The sequence below is a fragment of the Crinia signifera genome, chromosome 7 (genome assembly GCF_055691185.1).
Source record: "Crinia signifera chromosome 7, ASM5569118v1, whole genome shotgun sequence".
Classification (NCBI taxonomy): domain Eukaryota; kingdom Metazoa; phylum Chordata; class Amphibia; order Anura; family Myobatrachidae; genus Crinia; species Crinia signifera.
In genome coordinates, this window is record NC_139223.1 from 81,979,408 (window position 1) to 82,001,898 (window position 22,491).

A 22,491-nucleotide genomic window follows, 5' to 3' on the forward strand; every position below is an offset into this window, starting at 1 on the left:
ATATAAAGAATTTGAAAAAATGGTGTTGGGGTCCCACCAGATAGGCTATAACCAGCACCTGGCTCAAAGAGCCGATCCTGGTTTGAGAGATTCAGGGAACAATCTGAATAGGGGATAAAACCTACACCAGGCTCAAGGGCTAGTCCCCCATATTTTGGGAACCAGCACCAGGCCCAACCAGCCAGCAAGGTAATGCCACAGCTGGGGGACACTCATTACTTAAGGTCCCACAGCCAAAGCATTTACTCCCTGACCGGTCAGCCTGGGCAGGGACCCTGGGGGAGTGGGGACCCCCTTATAAAGGGGTCCCACCCTCCAGAATTAACCCTGCCCAGGCTGAAGCTCGGGGCTGTCCCGGGTGCCTCTGGGCTGATTGCAGTTTAAAAAATAAACCATTATGATTAAACTATTATGCATTGCTGTGGAACCACAAGTCCCAGCATGCAGGGCATTAAAGGGCCCACTGGTACTTTTAGTTCTACAACAGTGCGAATAGTTTAAAAAACACACTGACGCACATGAAAAATAAAACTTTATTACATACGGATCCCATTCATACCATACTCACCTACCTTGACCCAAAGGATCGGTCCCCTTATCCTGTAAAATCCATTTGGGTTACCTGTGGAAGGAAATTATACTGTACTTCTCAAAGGCCTCTGGTGACATATGGCTGGTTAGCAAATTAGGAATCATCACTCAAATGAATGGCAATTACTATTCGTATCCTTCGATGGTGTATGCATTCGGATTCCTGAGTAGGAATACAAATATGCCTGTCAAAAGAATACAAATAGCCATATATAAGCAATAGTAAATTCTTTAAAATATGAATTTATGACCGTATATGGACAGAAATGGCTACAAATGGGTGTATTCACAGCCATCTATGTGAACACATCACTACTATAAAACTTCAGAGCTTCTTCATTAAGACGCAAATATTTGGTAAATCTTCCACAAAGGACTAAAGACAATCCACATCTTTATGATGATTTTATTCCTAAATATTGCAATTACTATCATATGGGTGTCTTAAGGGATATTACCCTGGTAATCACATCACACACAACTGCTTATCCAGATTAGAACCCAAATTTATAAGCTTTCACTTTCATTTATAGCCTTTGATGTGTGCTGCTTAACTTGATCCTTAGTTTCATAGATATTTTAGCACTGTAACTGGGGCAAGAGACCCTTTTGGAAACAGGCATAAGCTGAATCTTTGCAAACGCTGAAAACTTCATAACCCATGAGTTGTGTATGACTCTGTAGAAGTGTGTGCTTGGTTATGGAGCATGCCTAGATCCATCCAGTTTGCATCAGCCCCTATGCTATTAACCAACCCCTCACTTCAAAAATATGTCCAGTTCCTAAATTTATTGGGTCAACCACTGCAGATTAAAATACCTTCTGTACTGTGCAATTTAACAAAGGGTGAAGCTAAATGTGCAAAAAGTAAAACATAAGCAAAAACATTTTACCAATTTATCCCCTTAGCGCTGGTACCAGTAGAATCCTTTTCCTCTCAAATGGTTTACCCAAAATAAAGAGAAAAAGGAATACAATAGTGCATTTCAGTTATACACACAATCAGGGAAAATAAAAATCCACAGAATTTGTTTGAGGATTTGACTCGTACCCTTTCCTTTTGTCTACTATGATGTAGACAATAGCGTATTGTGAGGGGGCGGTCACGTCACCGAGGCATCAAGCTTGACTCTTGACCAATAAGGATAAGAAAAAAACTGGATGGTGCAATACAGTTTTATTCAGTAAAATATACAAGTAAAAACAGCAGGAGGGACTCTCACCAGTTTGTGTGGTCCACACACGAAGTTGTAGACAATAAGGTGTTATTACAAATATGGAGGGTTCCAGGCGTCCCCGATAGTCTCCCAGGTTCCAGTCCCACCAAGCTGTGTTCTCCAATGGCCAACGCGTTTCGAAACACACTGTTTCTTTTTCAAGGCATATGGAGACCAACTCACCAAACCTCTATTTAAACCCCTATGCATTAATCCTAATGCCAGACATAGAATATTCCAACTTGCTAACATCATACATTTCCCACACATACATTGTAGTACACCAGCGCAATCCGTTTCTTCTTTTGTTCGTACTCGCGCTGAAATTACCGCTACTTCCGGGTTCTCGTTTGACGCGATACCGGAAGTGACGTTTGCGGTTCAACTTGCAGACTTCCGGTTCCGTCTTGCGTTCCAAATGCCGCGAATTCGGCTGCAAGGTGTTTTTATGCGTTCCAAGTTCCGTTTTTGCGTGTCAGCTCGTTCTAAAGCTGCATTATGGTTATCAAGGTCCCGCAACACGTTGTCGTGTGATTCCAATTATCATTTAAAGTGCAAGTGCGGAAATATGGAAAAAAGGGGGAGGTATTAGTAAAACAGTAAAATTTATTTAAAAGACATATAATGTCAATAAAAATAATTATAAAAGTAGTTTCAAATGCTTAATATACCATAACAATTTCATTGAAAGAGATGTGTAAAAAACATAAAAAACATAGAAAACATATAAATATGTGCAAAGATCAGAGTGGGGATTACATAAACCATTTAAGCTCGAAGTCTTTATTGAGACCTTCTGGTAGCAAAGTGTTGAAATTAAAAATCATTGACATTTCATTCTTTGCTAATTTGGAGCCCAAATCTCCCCCTCTCCTGTTTGGTTCTACTTTTTTTAGGATATAAAAGTTTTTTATGCCACTAACATCACAGTTATGAACTGATTTGAAGTGGGACGAAAGTGCATGTACTTCTAAGCCTTTTTTGATGTTACGAACATGTTCACCCATTCTGACTTTAAAGGCTCTACTTGTTCTTCCTATGTAGAATTTAGAACATGTGCACTCAATCGCATAAATAACATTACAGGAATGGCATGTTACAAAATCCCTGATGTTATGTTTTTTGTCATTAATCATTATTTCTGTGATTTTTGAACCAAAAGTATTTTTCACATTTTTGCAACCAATGCAAGCCCCGCATCTGTAGAAACCCACAGAAATAATAGATGATTTTTTTGGGGAAATTGGGTGCAAGCTTTTTACTAATTTGGTTTTGAGGTTAGGAGCTCTTCTAAAGACACACTTAGGGTTTTCGGGAATCTCTTTGCCTATAATTGGGTCTTTTTTTAATATGTTCCAGTGTTTGCCAATTATTCTTCTCACCTCTTTGTGTTGAGATGAGAAATTTGTGGTGAAGGACCATTTGAAGTTATCATTATCGTTGTGTTGTTTTTCTTTCGGCTTCAGTAAAGTATCTCTGTCGAGATCTTCTACTATTGTCAATGATTGATTGACCTTTGCTACTTCATATCCGCTCTTAATAAAACGGTCCTTCATATCATTGGCTTGTTTTTGGAATACACTTTGTTCTGTGCAATTTCTGCGTAGGCGTTTAAATTGCCCGGCTGGAATTGTCTCTAACCATCTGTCCAAGTGGCAACTATTTCTACTGATATAGGCTTGTGAATCAGTAGGTTTAATATAATTTTTTGTTTTTAAAACATGATCTTCAACATAAATTACAATATCCAAAAAATTGACATGGTCTTGACTTATATTTAAAGTTAATTGAATCCCCTTATCATTCTCATTAAGGTATTTGCAGAAAGATTCCAGATTTTCTTGGTTTCCCTTCCAGATGAAGAGAATATCATCGATATAGCGCCGCCAGGACACCAGGTTTGCCCCATATGGGTGGTGGGACCATACTTGGTCGGTCTCCCACTCACCCATAAAAATGTTGGCATAACTTGGGGCAAACCTGGTGCCCATGGCGGTGCCCCTCTTCTGCATATAATAATCCTCCTTAAATAAAAAGTAATTATTATACAGGATAAGTTCTATGGCTTCTACAATAAAGGACTGAAGATCTTTATTCATCTCTGATCTTAGTAATGCTCTTTTACTGGCCTCTATACCATGTCTGTGTTCAATTATGGTATAGAGGGACGTAACGTCCGCTGTGACCAAGAAACAATCGTCTTGCCATTCAATGCTTTTAAGGAATGTGATGACGTCAGTTGTATCCTTTAAATGGGATTGATTTTGGAGAACAAGAGGTTGAAGTTGTACATCAATATAGAGTGACAAATTGGAAGTTACTGAGTCCACCCCTGAGATAATGGGTCTCCCATGTGGACATATTGGGTTTTTGTGGACTTTGGGGAGGACATAGATTGTGGGTACAATTGGATGTTCTATATTGAGGAATTTGAGTTCATCTTCTGTTATGATAGATTTTTTATGATATTTTTCAGTGAGGATTTTAAGTAAGTCACTGATTTTTTGAGTCGGATCTATCCTCAATTTCTTATAAGTTTCTCCATCTTCTAATTGTCTTATTATTTCCTTCTCATAATCGCTTTTATTAAGAAGGACTATGCCCCCCCCCCTTGTCACTGGGTTTTATCACTAAATTCTTGTCCTCTTGTAAGGATTTTAGTCCTTTTCTTTCTTTGAACGTTAAGTTCTTATTTTTGATTTGATTATCCAGTTGTTTTATCTCATCCATAACTATAGTATTGAAGGAATCTAAAAAACAGCCCTTCAAATGGGAAGGATAGAATTTTGATTTTTGTTTAAAACAGACGTCATTGGGGTTATATTCCTCCTGATCTCTGTCATGAAAAAATTTTCTAAGGGTCAATTTCCTTAAAAATTTTTGTAAATCAATAAAGAAGTCAAATTGATTCATAGAGGTTGAAGGACAAAATTTAAGTCCTTTTTCTAAAAGTGTACGTTCCTCTTGTAGTAAGAGGTGGTCACTAAGGTTAAAAAATTTTATTACACCTAAATCATTTGGAACTGTATTGATCCTATCTTTTGATTTGGGAATTTTTAATTTTCGCAAGGTTTGTTTTTTATACTTCTGTTTTAATTTTATTTTTAATTTATCTCCTCCTCTTTTACCTCTTTTATGGATCTGTGTTACCTCTGAATGAATGGTAGGCGGTCCTGTCCTAAAAAATTATTGGAATGGCGGAAATCATCCCTTCTTTCCTCTAACCCTGAAAATCGGTTGTATGTGGGGACATTAGAACCATATTTGAAATTACGGTCTGATCTTATATCGTTTCCCCTTTCTTTCAAATGGTGTTCTTTTCTTTGTCTCCATTTTGGTGTTTGGGCATCAGTCCCATAATATCTTTTATCATTTAGAGGGGTATGATTATATTGGATATTAGATCTAATTCTATTTTGGGAATTAGTTCTATTTTTATATTGATGTTTTTTAGGTGTATTTATCCGAGGTGTTCTCACCAAATTTGTTTTTTCTTTTAATTTGGGTATATTTTTATTATTTTTCGTATTTTTATTTTCATTTGTGACAGATTTTTCTTCCCCATTTATCTCCATATCTCTTTGGAGTTTTTTAATTTTCCTACTAATTATTTGGTTTTCTATTTTTTCAAGATTCTCTGTGATTTTAATCTCTTTTTCCTTGTAGTCCTTTAAATCTTTAAATGGGGAGGATAGGTTTTTTAATTCTTTTATTTCTTCCTCAACCAAGTCTAGATCTTTCTTTCTTTCTACAATGATAAGATGGATTAATTCACACGAGCAATTGTGTAATATATTATTCCACTTTTTCTCAAATTGTTCATTTTCTGAATTAAAGCTGGCTATTTCGCTTACTCTAAGACCTTTGGGGATAATGTTTAGTGAGATATATTTTTCTAAAGTGGCAATTTCCCACCAGAGTCTTGTCTCCTTTGATAAAGCTTTTTCTAATTTTATTAGGAGACCTTCAAGACTCTCATCGAGTACAGGAATTTCTTTTGATGGATCATTAAAGAGATTGACCATTTTAGTGGTTCTGTTCTCTCTAATCTTAAACATCTTTCTTTAATTTAATTGAGCTGCAAAAAAGTCTCTCCAAAATGGTGAAAAGAGTTGTACACAAGAAAGATAGGTATTTGGATGTGACCTTTTGCGCTGTACCTTCGCTGAGGGATATAGAGGAAAATGAGGGTCACCTTCCCTCACCAGACAGAAGACAATTGTGAAAAAAGAATTTACCAATTTATCCTTGAAAAAGAAACAGTGTGTTTCGAAACGCGTTGGCCATTGGAGAACACAGCTTGGTGGGACTGGAACCTGGGAGACTATCGGGGTCGCCTGGAACCCTCCATATTTGTAATAACACCTTATTGTCTACAACTTCGTGTGTGGACCACACAAACTGGTGAGAGTCCCTCCTGCTGTTTTTACTTGTATATTTTACTGAATAAAACTGTATTGCACCATCCAGTTTTTTTCTTATCCTTATGGGTCAAGAGTCAAGCTTGATGCCTCGGTGACGTGACCGCCCCCTCACAATACGCTATTGTCTACATCATAGTAGACAAAAGGAAAGGGTACGAGTCAAATCCTCAAACAAATTCTGTGGATTTTTATTTTCCCTGATTGTGTGTATAACTGTAATGCACTATTGTATTCCTTTTTCTCTTTATTTTGGGTAAACCATTTGAGAGGAAAAGGATTCTACTGGTACCAGCGCTAAGGGGATAAATTGGTAAATTCTTTTTTCACAATTGTCTTCTGTCTGGTGAGGGAAGGTGACCCTCATTTTCCTCTATATCCCTCAGCGAAGGTACAGCGCAAAAGGTCACATCCAAATACCTATCTTTCTTATAAGCAAAAACATGTTATTTCCCAAGGATATTAACAGCACCTGGGAATGCTCTGTTGTGCCAGAAGTAAATAAATATGGTTATGTCAACAGTATGGTGTTCATCAAAAGCTTTAGAAGTGTTGAGCTTAAATGGCATTATTGATCCATAGATTCTGTGGACTTGAGGGATCTGCCACACAAAGAATATGACCATATGAACCAAGTTATACATGAAATGCTGCTATATCATTATTGGCAAATAATTCAGAGGAAAATTGAAAAAAAAAAGTTGAGGAAAAGTCCTCTTTAAAAAATGCCTTTAAACAAAGGGATGCGGTCATTTGGTCTACAGCATGATGGTAGACAGTCATTAGGTTGACACCATTAGGTCGACATGGGAAAAGGTCAACATGGGTCTATGTCGACATGGTTCTAGGTCGACAGGTCATTAGTTCGACAGGTTGTTTGTTCGACAGGTCATTAGTTCGTCAGTGTCTAGGTCGACAGTCAAAAGGTCGACATGGGGTATTTCACTGTTTTTTGAGCCGACATTTGCCGACAGGCGGTATTTCATGCCTTACCATCCACTAGGACGTGGTGGGAGAATAAAATAGAGTGTTGAGCGTAGCGAGGCACCGTGCCCGAAGCTTTGCGAGTGCAGCGAGCGATGCAAGAGGATGCGGTGCACTTTAAACTGTGTCCATGTTGACTGTGTTGACATTCAGGTAAAAAAACTGTGAAAACACCATGTTGACCTTTTCCCTGTTGACCTAGACATTGTCGAACTAATGATCTTTTGACTTAGAACCATGCCGACCTTTCCCATGTCAACCTTTTCCCATGTCGACCTAATGGTGTTGACCATCATGCTGTAGACCAAATGATCCCAACCCTAAACAAGAAAAGGTAAAAATAGAATTGGAGTTTAAAGCTTTTAACCCTTTGAATGCCAAGTGAATTTGTCAATTTGTATTCCTAATAATGACCTGTAATGTTTACCTTATAATCTTTTTTTACAAAACATTTTTAATTTGAATTTATAAAACTATTGTGAGTGACGCTGGCATTTTAGCAGATATTTTGAACATCACTTACAAAGATGTTGGCACTCAAAGGGTTAAAGAGACAGAATTCAAATTGGGAGTTACATCTAAGTGCCTTGAGGATGCTTAATCACTGTATTAAAATGTATTATACAATGTGAAAATGATGTGCTTCTTACAAGAAATTGTTGAATTGCACCAAAAGTATGTGGTACTCAAGCAGAAAGTGCAAGCATTAAAATAATTAGTAAAGGGAGTAAAGTGCACACAAGTAAAAATTACAGATTTAATTGTGTCAACACAAGCATTTTTTTGGGGGGGGGGATGACTGGACGAAAGAAATACATTTTTACAGGAACATAAGAATGGAGATGGCACAGCAAAATAAATTGTAGCTTTGGAGAAAAACCTTAATCGTGCTCATGCCATGATAGAAAAGTTGCAATAAGAGAATGAGAACTATGAACAATGTTTGTCAAGTACACAGATACAGTTACAAAATCTCCAATGTAAATAAATGCAAGAGAACTGGAGCTTCAGTGTAAAATGCAATTTGGAAAAATCTGAAATAGCCAAACAAACATTCAGATTTATTGAATTTGAAGATGTGAAGAGCAATATTTTTCAGACCCTGAATAAGTTGGAAAGCGTCATGGGAAAAAGTGTCCATCTGGAAGAACAGTTCTCTGCAACGGAGGAAAAAATACCGCTTGGAAGTGGGGAAAGCCAAGGAGGAAAATATGTTGGACTACAATTTGGAATTTGGTTCTGTGCCCAAGCTGGCATCTGATCACTTCATTAAACAAAGTCTAAAAAAATACAGAAATGTAATCATCAGTTACTGCAGGGTGAAAATGCTGGCATGGTATACTACAGATGCAAAAAGATACTTCTAACAATAGAAGATCAGTATTATGGTTGTAAGCAGCAATTGGACAATTGAGATGTCTTCAGTAAATACAGTATCTATGTGTGCTATGAGGGAGCGAAGTATCAAAGTTGGGAAACATCCTAAAAGACTGTGTTGCAATGAAATACCTTGCAATGACATTCAGTTTACTATTATGCCTCAAGGAGTGCAGCCATACCAGATGGTCATAGATACTTACAGTATAATAAAGCTATGTCTAAGGTTGCTGTTTTGGAACATACAGAAGACTACAAAATATCTATGGCTTACCAGAACATGACTCTAATGGGATCAGAATGATATGGATATACCCAGGTGACACATTTTCGTAACCGACAGCAAAAAATTCCTGGAAGTTCCTATTGACAATCTTGTGAAGAGAGCCTGTACAGTAAGCAGTGTCTTTAGGCAACCAGGGTGGAAATTGATTGTCTGTAAGGAAGTGAAACTTTCCCACACTACAAAGCCTAAAGCATGTAAAGTAGCTAAAACAGAATATGAAATTAATGACCTCTGGGGAGGCAGAATCTTATTATATGCTAATGGCACATGCTGAAGTTGATTAACATATTTTCAATGCCCAACAAAGCATAGGAACTTCAGAGAGACATGAACATTTTTGATGTGGCCAACAGCCAAAAAATCATGAGCTGAATTAATGTAATAAACATTACAACATCGTCTTGCCCATGTACCCATGGAAATGCCAAGCGTTCCCATGGGGATGCCCATAAAATGCTGGGTATTCCTATGGCCCAGCCCTACCCCCACCCCCGCCACTCCCTCCCTGCTATGAATGGTCCAGCGAGTGAGTAACTCACTGCGGCCATTTGCTGTCATGGTTTGCACATGCACAGAGGACTTTTTTTCTTTTCTTTGCAGAGACCTCCTGGTAGACCTATTATCTCTGCCAGAGTGTATCTGTACCAACTAATTGCCATTTATTTAGAAAGTTTTTTACAACCGTGATCCAGCATGAGCCTACATTTAAGATATTACCACTATATTGAATGCTTTGAAAAATTTACCAGGTCTGCCTGATGTTTGTCTGCTATGTACAGCGGATGTTAAAAGTTTATACACCAGTATACCCCACGGGGATGGTTTGGTGGCTGTGGAGCGATTAATCACAGAAAGTATTTGGTACACAGAACCAGAGATACTGTTCTTTATGAGATGAATCTCTCACTTTAAATTGCAATTATTTCTATTTTGATGGTCAGTTTTGCCTACAGCGAATGGAGTGTGCCATGGTATCTTCTCTGGCACCCTCGTTCGCGAATGGGTACGTGTTCTTAGTTGAAAAGTCTATCTTCTTCTCCAACCCATTAATTGGGAATACAATTAAACTATTCTATAGATATATAGATGATCTGTTTATAATTTGGACCGGGACAAGGGAGGAGTTAAGTATGATTTTCAACATTTCAAATGAATTGGATCACCCCATTAAATTCACATTCAAGATCAGTGAGGAAGAGGTGCATTTTATGTATGTATGCATTAGGTTGGAAGCAGGGGTGATTGTTACTTATTCACTAAACCAACCGATCACTGTAGTGTTTAGCACTATAAGAGCCACCATCCAATGAAGGCTGGCTTGCCATACTCTCTGCACCTAAGGATGAGGAGAATAGTATGCAATGATGAAGAGGTCTCTAAGCAATTTGACAATCTGACAAATAAGTTTCTTGCAAGGGGTTACCCGTTGGGAGATTTAAAGGCACAGAGCCAAAAAGCTCTTAAATTCCTACAGATCGGCTATTATGCGGAAATAAAAAACTTGAACAGAAAAACAGCATTACATTGGTTTACCATTATAATTGTAAAAGTAACACAGTCCGTAGTAAGCTTAATAGGCATTGGCCAATGGTACAGGATGATCTGGATCTCCATGTACTGCGTGATACCAGAGTGATACAGAGCTTCATCAGAGGTAGAAACCTTAGAGATATCTTGGCTAAACCAGATGTGACAGATCCAGTAAATCTAGGTCCAGGGGTGTATTGGCACCATGGAAAATAGGCAACTTCAAATCTCCAAACTGCACTACATGTGGTTATATGCTGAACAGTAATTTGTTCAAGCATCCTACCACTGGTACAAACATTCCAATCATGCATTATCTTTCATGTAACTCCAAATTTGTGGTATACTTAATTTCATGTCCATGCAGTAAATACTATATGGGCAAGACCGAAAGGAGCTTTAAGGAATGCATGGCACTCCATAGAAGTGCCATTAAGGGGGCCACTGAGAAAGGGCATAGCGACCAACCTGTGCCGTGCCACTTCCTGGAGGTGCGTCACTCACTGGCTACATTGCATTATTGGATAAAAGATCAGGTACAAAATAGTGCTAGAAGGGGGGATAGAGCTAAAAAACTATTGCAGGTGGATTTTTTTCCTGAAGGCCCTCTCACTTATTGGTTTGAATGAGAATCTGGGAATTGTTGCATTCTTATAATTTTTAGATGTTTGTAAATATCCTTTCTTTCTGTTTTAATGGACCACAGAAAATGCTAATTGGTAGTACATCGCATATGAAGAAACATGCTTTGGTTACAACTGTATACAACAAGAGGTCAATGAGGATCCACTGTTGAAATATGTGAATTCTTAGTAACTCGTTTTTCATGGTATGTTTATAAATTATTATCACATTATATTTTTTTCACAATACATATTTGTAACTAGAAGTATATTGTTGTTTATATGAAAGTATAAGATTTTGTATTGGCATCACAGATTATCTTGTTGATTCCACTCAGGTGTGAGCCTGGGAGGAGTCCTCAGGCCTGATTGCACAAGATTGGGGTTATATATTGTGTGAAGTTGTTCATTTCTTTATCCTGATGATGAGAATATATATACAGTAGGCATTTCAACAGTCAGTATTATGTATGTGTCAGGGTATTAACCATAGGTATTTACACTCTGACATTCTTACAGTGTCGCTCAAGTCATTGTTAGTAGTGAAGTTGTAGGAAAATCATACTGATCCCCTTAGAAATCCTCTAATGCAGATGGAGCCACACTTAATGGGTGCACTGCTCACCGGGACAGAGATGCATTAGTGTCTCGCATGCTCGTGCCTCCATTGCTGCAAATGGGGCACACAGGCATCTCACTTGTACGTGTTCCTCATTTGCGCTGTGTCACGCTGAAAGTCGCTCTGGAAGCCACTCAGATGAGAGCAGCTCCAACTGTACACTAGAATATGATGATATGTTAAAGAAGGTTTTGAATAGTGAGAAGTGACTGGCTGATCATATCTGGTAAAAGCAATCTGGTTTACATATTATGGTACTTATGTATTCTCTGGACTCCCATGTTAAATGCACCCCATTTTTTCATACCCCTACTATCCAACTACGCATGGAGTTGATTTCATATAGTGTGGCGAGCGCAGCGAGCCACCGTGCCCGAAGCGTGGTGAGCGCAGCGAGCCCCGCGAGGGGACGCGGTCTCATAAGAAAAACGGGAGTCCTGATATTACATAAGTACCCATATTATTTATAAAGACCACCAAAAGGTTCACAAAAGCATGGGTAAAGCAAAGACACATATCTCCAAGATAGAGGACACTTTTGTGCCTAAGAAAATATGGGTTGACTCTCTGGACTCTTAAAGGAAGGTTGTTAAGGGAAACATGGATGGTTGCCTCCATCCATCACAATAATGTATGCTTTATAGAATTGCCAGAGAGAGGGAAGGGCACTAGCACAGAGGATTTCCCTGAAAAAAAAAAGGCTGGTGGAGACTGTGATGACTTTTCTTCACATGGTGCCACCAGGAATGGTGCCTTGGACACTTAAAACCAAATTTCTCTATTATGTTGAACAAGGTAGTAGTAGTCAAGCCTCTGTGTTTCCCTGATTCACCATGGAGGTATGGAAAGAAATATTGCAAATTCTTCTGGTTAAGAAAGTTTTGGAGGATTTAAATATCCAATATGTAGTTGATCTTCCCACCTATATTGAGTATTATAGCCGATAGCAAGTCAAAAGTCTTTTTCTCTCCTCAGGAAGTTGCTTTCCGTTGGGATCCATATAGAGTTGGATGCCAGCAAATGGCTGGTGATTGAGTTTGAGTCCTAGGACATTTGTCACGTAACTATAATGTCTTTTAGTTATTATTAATTTTCCATTGCTCACATTGTTTATTTGTATTTAAGGTATTAGTTTACATTGGTTATAGGTTACAGCAATTGTAATGAAAGTAATATACACCACCACCACACCTATATTTATGTGCATTCGAGAACAAATGAGTTTAAAATATGCAGGGATGTTTCATTCTTCAGTAGAATCACTTGATATGATATGCACTATTTTATTTATATTTATGTTTACTGCAGTACATTTGTGGGATTGCAAAGATAAATTGATATGGATTTTCCATGGGAGAATATTGATTTAAAGATTTATTAGAATAATTTGTATGCATGATTATGATTAGGTGTTACTGTTCATTATCACTATGATTATAGAATATTACATATGATGTTTTTTATTACGTAGCCCTTGTGCGTGAGAGTAACCCCTGCTAGTATCTAATTTGTTCCTTTGCTCATATCATTTGTAGCTGAAAAAGGGGAGATTATCAGCTCCATTTTTTATTTATTTGTTTACTATGAGGTCTAGGTTAGAGTTATAGCAGTGTTGATATGCCAACATTGGGGTGAGGTATACAGGTCGGGGTGCATTGGTAGGATTGACAATGTTTAGATTTTTGTGTATCAATAATGTGTGGAGAAACTGTCTTTTTTCTCTCTTCTTTTCCAGTTCTTCATGTTTGGAACATCTTTGTCTATATGGAAATGCTGGGTCTAGTATCTATTCATCTTCTCCAGAAAGGCTATGTCACAGATAGTTATGCTCAGCTGGGATGACAGATGAATTGATGACACAATTCTGAGGCTTATCACTCTCAAATGTATCACTTTTTGAAGCTTCATACATCTGGCTCATTGTCATACTTCCCTAGAGACATTAAGTGGCAAAAAGATTGGGAGTCGTATACCTCTGGTAGACCAAGACCAGACAATCTGAGTATGGATCAAGATATGCAAATTTGGCATGTCAATATAATGACCAAACTGTCTTCTATACAGGCTCATGATAGTAAAAGTTTGCTGATCCCTGCTGTAAGCAGAGAATAATAAATATGTTCCCACATAAAATGGTGCTGAATATTTTATTAAATATAACTGAATACGATTTATGGCACTGAAATGGGGCAGCACCTACCTACCCAGGTGTTATTGGAATAGGACAAAAGTGTGCAAATAGGTATATACTGTATATAAAAACAGATCTACTGCCCCAGAGTTAGGGTCAATCAAAAACACATTCTTATGTTCCATTTGTGTATATATCCTTGTTTTGACAGAGGTCTATCTCCAAACCTTCCCCTCCTCAAGGTATATGCAATGAAACATAAAAACATAACAATAATGTGTGGTCCAATTTTAGTACAAAAGTTCACACTCATAGGGTTCAAAAAGGTTAGGGTCCCTTCACAAAAGAGGAGTGTGTAGTGTGTGAGAAAATTTCACACAAACGACAATTTCTGGCGCTGTTTATATAAAGAATGAGATAAAGAATTTGGGATGATAATGGAGTCCACTGCTGCTTCAGGTGTTTTGAAATCCATAGCTCCCTTCACAAAACTCTTTTTCTACATGATCTGCTATGCTGATCTTTTATGAGCTCACCATGTGCAAACAGTCATATAATATTCCTATATGTATGCCTACATGCAACCAGATGTCATACACATCAAGGTTTCTTTCAAGGTAAATGAGGGAAGCCCCGTATGCCCACACTTCCTGTGTTCTATAAATGACAGTTCATATGCTTGCTTGCATGCTTACATTCATATGCGTATGACTCTTCACATCAAGGTATCTTTTATAGCGGACGTACTCTCAGGGGTTAATCAAAAAAAAAAACACCTTTTTATAACTTAAAAAGACATGACCCAGGAGGTCCACATCTGGTATAAAACAATTCATGTATATATACCAGATACCAATATTTACAGATAATGATCACTGGGAGACATAAAGATGTAACAGCCCTGGAATGCTCACCAGTGGGTACAGTCAAAATTGTGTAAGGAATCTGAGTACACGACAGTGCTGAATATTTGTTAATCTTTTACTTATATGGAAGCCAAATAACATATTTTAATTGTGAACTGCCTTATGTTGTACAATATATGTTTACAAACATTAATTTATTTTATTATCTTTACAAAGTCATATTTAGCTAATATAACACTAAAGTTAACTTGGTCAAACACAATATTTTCTGCTTCTCTCATCGAGAAGCCAATGGCAGCATAGCTAATTTTCCATTTGAGGCTTAAAATTAATTTTCCTGGCATATCTTTTTATTCAAGGTAAAGAAGGCTGAGGTTTTACAGACTGGTTATTAAACTTTGTACAATGTGCTTTGATTGTACATTAGTCATCAAGACAAGGGTAAGCCTGTGGTTGTCAAAGATATCATTAGAGTGAAGGTTAATGAGATAGAGATTGTGGGCAAGTTTTAAGACTGTTTTAAAGATAGTTATGTTGATGGCACATAAATGACAACTTTTAATAGTGATTTGTGTCCATTTGAGATAAACGTGCAAGCCTTGCTCTTTACATTAAGAAACACTTCTACAAAATAGTAAATGTAGCAAGGACTTATATTTTTCTATGTAAACCACAAGAAGTTCATGAAATGATCATGTCATGTTTGATTTAAGTATCAGAATATGAATTGTAATTAGCATGTTCTTTATTTCCAGTAGTCTTGCTCATTTTATATACTGTGAAATATATAGATAAAATAAGTGTGTGACATTAGATAACAATTTCAAATAAATAAAAACAACACATATATGTTTGAATAGTATTTAATAGTCATTTTCTAAAGGTAAATAATTATTTGTATTTAAACTTACTGTACTGTATGTTACCACTTTCTTCCAGGAAAAAATAAAACGTGAATCTCTTCTCTTAAAACCCCTCAAATTGCTTTGCTTTTCCATCTGTTTTGGCTTCAAACCAATATTCATCTAATTGTACTCTTATGTCAAAAACTCAATGAAGAGAGATAAAGTGAATAGAGAAACATTTCTAACCAATCAGCTTCTTGCTTTCTGTTTTGAAACACAGCCTGTAAAATCACAATTACTGTAGAACTTAGTATTGTATGGCTCTCCACTTTATTTCTCTCCAAGTTCAAACTCAACAGGGCATAGAGTTCAAGATTGAGAAGGTGGTAGACTCTCGGATCCAGTATGGTCATCTTCAGTATCTTATTGACTGGTCCATGTATGGTCCTGAGGAGAGGAGTTGGGTCAACACTACCGATGTCCACGCCCCTAGGTTGGTGAAAGAATTCCACAGGTCTAATCCTTCCAAGCCATGTGGGTGTTTGGTGTCCACCCCTAAAGGGAGGGGTACTGTCATGAACCGGCATATAGCACTGTTACCTCTCTCATGCTGGAGCACTGCAGTTCACCGGCTTCCTATTGTCCCTGCTGCTTAGGTGCCGAGCATGGCCACGCCTCCCTTGGTACACTCCACAAATGACTGCAAACCCTCTGGTACAAAGATCAGCTATTCCCAGCTAGCCTTGCCTTGGACTACAGTTTTCTAGTTCTGACACAGTTACGAATTCCTGCTCATCTCCCAGTGTGATTCCTCCAGTCAGTAATCTCCTGCTGGCTATTCCTCATGTTCCTTTCCAAGTCCCTGAGTCTCTACTTAAGTAACAATCTGTGGAACTACTGCTTCCAGCGACCAGACTCCAGTTTCCAAGGTTTCCATATTGCTGCAGCACTACTGCCATTCCCTGTGTTATTTACTGGACTTATAATACTCGCCTTACTGTTTGGACTTTCAGCTTCCACGTTGATTATTCCCATTGCTCCTACTATATTCATTGCATTTGTTTCAATTGCCATTTTGCCTGTCTGCACCTTCAATAATAAATACCAGCGCACATGCGCAAAAAACTTCTTCTTGCCTCCACGACTAATCCTTCCTTCCACCACTGACCCAAAAGCACCAACACCGGGAACATCACCTAACCCAGACCTGACACTCCAACAATGACCTCATTACAGCTCATGATCAACAACAAAGCAACCTTGATACCTTTAAAGACAAGATTGCGGATATGGAGGACCGTTCCAGATGGAACAATTTTAAAATTCATGGAATTCTGTACTCAGTAGCAAACTCTGAACTACAGGAGTATGCCCTTTCACTCTTCCACAAGCTCCTGTCTGACTTAGATAGGAAAGAGCTGATGATTGGCAGAATTCACCGGCTTCCGATGCCTCGCTCCATCGCCTCATCATTCCCAAAAGACACCCTCTTGAGAGTACATTTCTTCAAGACAAAAGAGAGTATGCCGAGGGCGGCAAGGGAAGCGAGCGGCTCGGACACCCTTGGCGGCCTCCAACTTTTCCCAGATTTCTCCGCTCTTACCCTAGCCAAAGGAAGAGATTTGACCCCCATCACTCTGTATCCCGTATAAATGGGGTTACCCCGTGAAGCTTATAATCTCTTATGACGGCAAGTCCCACATAGTGTCCTCACTGGATGCAGGAATCAAGCTTCTTGTGGATTGCAGCGCTACTGAAAGTAATAATTTATTATTCCAATATATGAAATAGTAAAAATAATTGAAAATTAGCAGCACAATATTTCAATAATTCACAGATACCGGCCGGTATTAAACAGGTCTAAAATATAATAATAATAAAACATGAGTTCTCTCACAACCGTAAGCAAGTACACATTCAATTATTTTGATAAGCTAATAAGCCAACATTATTATTCCAATCCCAGAAACATACTGGTTAGTTATGATGCTTCAGAATTCTCTCACAGTTCTCGCAATTTTGATAAACTTAATAAGCCAACATCATTTTCCAATCCCAGATGATTAACAGGTTAATTGTAGTGCTTCAGAACTCTGTCACAGTTCAACACAATTTGCAATCACTGCCTTGTATGGTAAGGATATTTTCCAAGTGTCCTTTAGCGGGGGGTTTTGTTTGTAGCACACAATTTAAAGCTTTAATAGCCAACAATATAGTATAATTTAGATTGTCATTGTTTTTACATGTAATGAAACAAAGTATATACTTGCGAGTGGAGCTCCGCAATGGATACAAAGATCCCTTTCTGCAGTAAAAGTCCTTTGGTTCTCTCCCGGCTGTCAGATTTGCGAATGATGCAGCTTTATCTGGAGTAGATATAACCAGGGCGGCAGGGTGGGTGATGGCCGGCGTCCAGATCGGATTACCGCGTTTCCCCGCCTTTCCTATATAGGTCAGCGGCTTCCTCAGTATCCTCTGCGAGGAATCTGAGGAAATATTGAGGAAATATTGTGCTGCTAATTTTAAATTATTTTTACTATTTCATATATTGTAATAATAAATTATTACTTCCAGTAGCGCTGCTTTCTACTACTTTTTGCTTTTTCCACACTTAAGGGGATGAGTAACTCCTTAAACTAGCAGCTGCAGATTAAAAGTAATTAGCGAATTTGTGCTAACTCCACTCTTGCTTTTTTCCTCTGGATTGGGACATTTCTGTCGACCTCCCCTCAGGATCAAAGAAGCGCTCACCTCTTCAATCAGAATAGGCTGTTACCTGAACTGTGTCTCTCGGCTGTAGATGTATAACCACACTACAGGGTCACTCAATTGGTTCTTATTTACAACCTTGTGGGTTGTCTTTCTATGACCCATAACCTGATGTCTACAATTTCTTAGTTAGAATGTGAGTATAAACGCTCAATGATTTGCAAATTGAATAGATCTTTAAATGTTTAATATATCTCTCTAAATGTTTTGGATCATGCCCTGTTTTAACAGGTATGCTATTTTGTTTTCGATCTGTTTCTCAATGTTATATACATGAGTGGTGGAGCTAGGCCACATGGTTTCCTCCTCTAGTGTACTACTGCAATTTCCCTTCTTCCCTGCAGTAGTCAGCCAGTCCCGACGTACTGGGATGTTTTGGCTTATCTTCTTCCCATTTTTCCTGTCCATCCCTTTCTATCCCCCCTGGTTACCAGTTCCCACCGCTTAGCCGACATTCTCATGCTGCACCTTGATCAACCTCCACTTGTATTAGGGTTTATATTGTGCAACTCCTATAGCCACTCCTTTCCTCCCCCATGAAACAATTACTATCCCTTAATGTAAAACTTTTAAACTCCCCCAATAAAAGGAAACTTGCACTAAGATATTTTGCTAAACAGAAAGTGGACATTATCTCAATTCAAGAGACCCACTTCTCGTCTTAACACCCTTCTGTACTCAAAAACCGCCAATACACGACTGGCTACTTTGCTAATGGCCCTTTCAAAAGGAATGGAGTGGCCATTCTATTTAAAATGTCTCTCTCCTTTACCCTGCACTCCCAGGTTGCAGATAAAAATGGTCACTACATTATACTAATTGGATCTGTAGATGATAAACTGGTTACTCTAGTCTCTGTATATGCCCCCAATTCCAATCAAATACCCTTTTTCCATAAACTATTAATCTAAATTCAGAAGGACCGTAAAGGCCCCCTCCTCCTTATGGGAGATTTTAACCTTGTCTTAGACCCTAAACTGGACAAATCCATCTACCTCCTTAGCATTTTGGAACCTGCTAGCAGAATATGACCTGTATGATATCTGGCATGTGCATAAACCCTCTGGCAGTGAATATACCTACCACTCCAACATACACAACACATATTCCCACATTGACTATATTCTCTCAGATAAGTGGACCCTCCAACTAGCTAAAACTAGCGATATCCTACACATTACCTGGTCAGACCACACCCCGATTACCCTCCACTGGGACATGCTCCGCCAATTCACACAAACACACACACACACACACCCCCGGCCCTTGAAGACTCTCACCTCACCGGATGTACAATGTACTGTAATTCACCTTCAGACCGAACCACCCTGAACTATTGGTGCTCTGAAGACAGTCATCAGAGTGGCGGCTATTAAGGCAGGAGCTAGGCTTAAAAAATTGCACCAACAGATTATAGTGGACCTTGAAACTAAATTAAAGGAACTAAAGAATCAAAATCAAAATAAACCCTCAAAACTTCTCCAGAAACAGTTTTAGCCTGCACACAGGCCACGCTCAATAGACTCAGGCAAAAGTTTTATCTTGTAGGCAATAGGTCAGGTAAAATGCTTGCCCGTAAACTTCATGTACAACAAGCTAGAAATAGAATTCAATGCATTAAGACTCCCCTTAACTCAAAGATCTCTAATCCTTCTGAAATATCTACCCAATTTTCCTCCTTCTACTCACAGCTCTACAACCTCTCTACTGACACTTCCACACCGCAAGCCAAGATTACAAAGATCAATGCCTTCTTAGCTGACTTAAACCTGCCCTCTATCAACAACGAGCAATTAGAAACTCTAAATGCCCAATGGACCCCTATGGAAATTAACGCAACTATTAAATACCTACCAAAAAATAAAGCACCTGGCCCTGATGGCTTTATTAACGACTTCTACATTTCCTTCCACAATCTTTTAGTCCCCACCCTTCTTAACGTATATACCAACATAATCTCCCGTGGCACAATCCCCAGAGAAATGCTGGAGGCCAAAATTGTCATGATACCCAATCCTGGAAAAGACCCTTCCCTCTGGCAAAACTACAGCTGAATTTCCTTATTAAATGGCATCATAAAAATGTATGATAAACTTATCGCCTCCTGATTAAATACTTTCCTCCTCCTATTAATCCATCCAGATCAAGTGGGATTTCTCCCTGGGAGGCAAGCATCGGATAACACCCATAGAGTATTTGATCTCGTCGACGCCCTTTCAAAAGACCAGGGACTTCTTGTTGTCTGTAGAAGGCCTTTGACAGCCACAACTGGACTTATATGCCCGAGGTCTTACTAAGATTTGGACTGCGAGATCAGATACTCTCCTCCGTTCTAGCCCTTTATAGCTCCCCATCTGCATGTGTGTATAGCAACGGCATTCTCTCCAATCCCTTCCTAATCCACAGTGGGACTCGTCAGGGCTGCCCCCTTCCCCCCCTTATTTTCATGCTAGCGATCGAACCATTAGCGGCCAAGATCTGAGCGGATCCACATCTCCTGGGACACTTGATGGGATAAACTTCCCACAAGCTCTGCATGTTTGCAGATTATGTCCTTTTTCTAGTTTCAAACCCGATACTCTACCCCACCTACATAATAGATTAAATGCATATTCCTTTGCATCATACTATAAATTGAATACAACCAAAACTGATGGCTTCCCCATTAACCTAGAACACTCTATTGACACCCTACGCTCTCTGTACCACTATAACTGGCAATCCTCTACAATTCGTTACCTAGGTGTGCGTATTCCCCCATCCTCCTCCTCAATTTTTGAGGCTAACATCCCTCCACTCCTCAACACGATCTTATCCTTATCCAAATCCTGGATCAACTACAACATCTTGTGGCTGGGTCAGATAGCCACCTTCAAAATGTCACTACTTCCTAAACTAATGTTCCTTTTCCACACAATCCCCTATACCTCCTTGAAAAAATATCTAGATAAAGCTAATTCTATTATGATGACTTATGTATGGGTGCCTCGCCCCCCTCGGTTGGTTCGTACCAAAATGTATCTACATAAGCTTAAAGGAGGCCTAAACTTGCCCAGCTTGGTTCTATACCAGGAGGCTGCTCTCCTGGCTCAACTGAAGGCCCTCTTTACCCAGTCTGACACAGGGGGGTGGACGTGCCTGGAGAAGGAGGCCTGCCCTAAGTTTCCCTTGAGGGACCTATTTTAGCTCCCTCCCAGCCTTCGCCCTAAAACCTTAAAACTACTCCCGGCCACTCAGGCTTCCTTGTCTGTCTGGGATAAGCTGACCAGGGCCCTGACTAAAAACTTGTAAAACCTGCATTTAATTTCCCTACATACTGTGGCTTGTATCAACCCCAACTTCAACCCTACTAAATGGATCAGACAGGGAATTAATGCATTTGAAGATTTATTGAATGGACCTGCCCTATGCCCTTTTACAGAGTTACAGCAATGCTTTTCCTTACCAGGCACAGATAGACTACAATACTATCAGATTAATCACTGGTGGAAAAGCCTCTCCATTACCTCCATAGCATCATCACCCAACTTGGCGAGTATAAGCAATAGGCTTCTCGGCAAACAACAAAGAGGTGAATTCTCCTTTTGGTATAAAAAACTAATTGACCTGACCCCATCTCCCAAGTTCAGAGCTCAAGCTCATTGGGAACCAGACATTGGACAGGTGTTACAAGAGTCCCAGTGTCCAGGTGCCTAAACCACTCTGAGATGCACATCAAATTACTACATAGGTTATATCTCACACCAGACAGACTACAAATGATATGGTCCTCCTGCTCAAAATTCTGTTGGCGCCTCTGCGGTGAGGTCGGTCACTAGTTCCACGTTTCTTGGTCCTGCCCTAACATTACTATGTTTTGGAGAGAAATTTTTAACCTAATCAATGAAGTTCTATCAGTATCCCTCTCGCCTTCGCCTCTCATAGCCCTCCTTAATTGCTTTCATAGCTCAGTTTCCTCCCACCTACATTATGTGTTGGGTCATATCTGCATTGCTGTCAGGGCTGCACTCGCACAATGTTGGAAACAAGCAGCACCCATCTTAAAGTTGTAGGTAAGATTCATTTACACTTTTTAATGGAGACAGAATACCCCCCCCCCCCCACACTGACCTTCCAACACATACCTCCTTATCCCGTTGGAACCCCTGGAAAGTATTCACATCGGTCGGTAAAGGTGCTGCCCTCATAAAGCGAACTCTGAGTGACCCCCCTCCAGACCTATCCCCTTAGTATTT